We start from the raw sequence: 2,500 nt of genomic DNA on the forward strand, positions 1-2,500 counted from the left end.
CCCACCCACACAACACACACGCACACACACACACTCCACTGATGCCCTCATTGCCATTTCCACCACCGTGGGGGAGCGAGAAAGAGTTCGCCTTTACTAATAATTTTCTCAGAATCGGAACGTGCAACTGTAACTGCCGGCAGACAAACAAACAGATAAACATGAAAGTTTTCATTTTCTGATCCCATCTAGCTTATGACTCCACACCCCTTCCGATGCATCGTCGCCTGGAATTCCCTTGGGTTTCGTCAATTTGCACCACGCCTCTTCCTCCATCACACTTGATGTCACTTTTTACGTAGCTTCCCTACACGCACCATCCACACTTCCCATACACGCCGAGACACCTACCCCCTCCCATCCAGCCGCCTCCACAGACCCTGCGGCTAACTCATCAACACTCGCATCCGGCACATTGAAAAAACGAAACAAAATGGAAAAATGGATGAAAAATGAGGTTTTGTTTTGCTAGCCATATACCTCAGCATCTTTTACTCTCCTCATGCTACACAATGAAATCACCACGATGAAAAATCATAAGTAGACCTAAGGTTTGGATTATACACAAACACGCACACACCTATATACATTTATATATATATATATATATATATATATATATATATATATATATATATACACATATATATATAAAAAGATATATGAATTTATATATATATATATATATATATGTGTGTGTGTGTGTGTGTGTGTGTGTGTGTGTGTGTGTGTGTGTGTGTGTGTGTGTGTGTGTGTGTGTGTGTGTGTGTGTGTGTGTGTGTGTGGAGTATATGCATATATACGTCATCAGCCGTAGTCTACAACAGTTTTATAGCCTAATTCTGATCCTCTACGAAGTGGCTGGAATTATCGATTGGATTGCCACCTTAGAGGAGAAGGTGTCTGCCTGCCTGCTCCTTGACTGCAACCTACAACAGTAGGATCTGTCACTGTGGTCTAGCTTGTTTCTCACTTGCCTCTCCTTCTCCCGTCTATCCCCAGGTATGCATGGGGCACCCAAAATATTACTGCAGAATTACAATATTCAAAACAAATCAACAAAGCCAATTATGTCAACCCAGTCATTTTTTTTATACGTCATCCTATGTTCAAGTGGATGATGCCTATCTATCTATCAGACTCAAACACTCACTGGAGGCAGCAGGCACTCCTTCCTTATCAGCCTATCAGTGGTGAATCAACATGCCTCCACTAGGAAGGACAAAATTCTGTGAACTGTGATTCATCAGTTCATCAAAACAACGGCCAACGGTGCCCGCTCATGCCTACATGCAACTTCGTGGTAAGGCACAACATATTCTGTCCCACGACCACTGGGACAAGAGACTAGGCACGCCTTCCACAACACTATCACGGAGACGCCTGTGCCAGGCTTTTGTGTACACACGCTTTCAAGGGAAATCTAGAGCACTGATGGAACAATTTATCGTTAATATATCCTTTTTCTTGTTTCTCTACGCACTTCGATTCCAATATTCTTTACCGAAGTCGTGGGAATAGTACCATTAATGCAACACGCGCACACAAATTAGGTGGTTATCGAGCACGAAAGTTAGCGAGATGCACAAGTCGAGTTTCCACTGTTTTGTACCACCTATCCGCGGAGTAAGATAAAAAAAATAATTGTATAAAGTTCATCAATCTCAATGATGTCTCAAATGTTCATTTGTATTAATGAAACACTAATAGTGTGATTAATAAATACCCAGTCAGAACAATCTAACATCATGGCTGCTCCTTCACAGCAGCACTCTAGTGGTCATTTCTCGAACTAAGCTTCGTTTCCATTCGTTCCTTTCACAGCACTATCTCACTTCTTCTCAAGCACATTTCTAGATGTACACATTTAACGCATTTGAACAGATTATTTCTACGTGAAGAATGAAAAGAGATGCAAACCACCGACCCTGCGACTGTCAGCAAGGCTGCTTGTGCCTCCCCTTGCTAGAACGTCGGGTATGAGGCTCCACACTGTCCGCTACCCCACCATTTATTGATCCGGCCAAGAGTTGCCAGCTACCTCCAGAATATCGTTAATTTATCCATTTTATGTTGGTTTCTTTTTAACATAATTATCATTTACATCTGAAATGGGAAACCCTGATTTCGTATAAGCTTACTAAAATACAGGAAATGATAAAAATAAATAAATATACCTAGTTACATAAAGCGGTCTTGCGCAGTGTCAGTTTATGTATGAAAATAAAGACATTGCCGTTTTTTACTGCCGTACTTTTCCATTTACTGTCAATACATAATCAAAATTCCTTTCTAGTGGCAATATTAAATAACCATTACGAGTTACTATTCTACCAAGTATTTTGATGGAAAAAATAATAATCGCACGCGGATGTCTCACAACAGGGGCGCGCGCATACACACAGAATCAGCTGATAGCGCTTTGGATAGAGCCATGGTGCGTGAGAGGGGAAAACAACGGCAGCAGGCGGTGGCAAGGTTTTTCACGAATCTTCTTCCA

General features: G+C 41.6%; 1 protein-coding gene across 3 annotated transcripts in view; it reads right to left on the reverse strand.

Annotated features, from left to right (window-relative positions):
* The window catches only part of LOC143027230 (uncharacterized), a 494,887-nt gene that overhangs the window by 222,192 nt on the left and 270,195 nt on the right, over positions 1-2,500 (reverse strand). The window contains exon 1 of one of the 3 annotated variants that reach the window (XM_076188450.1): positions 1,928-1,979. The exons of the other annotated variants lie outside the window; for them this stretch is intronic. The gene's annotated coding sequence lies outside the window, so the exon portion shown is untranslated. Of the gene's footprint in view, positions 1-1,927; positions 1,980-2,500 lie in introns of those variants that run through there. 3 annotated transcript variants of the gene reach the window in all.

This window comes from Oratosquilla oratoria, chromosome 7, assembly GCF_046742065.1.
Source record: "Oratosquilla oratoria isolate Oo_2021 chromosome 7, ASM4674206v1, whole genome shotgun sequence".
NCBI classification, from domain to species: domain Eukaryota; kingdom Metazoa; phylum Arthropoda; class Malacostraca; order Stomatopoda; family Squillidae; genus Oratosquilla; species Oratosquilla oratoria.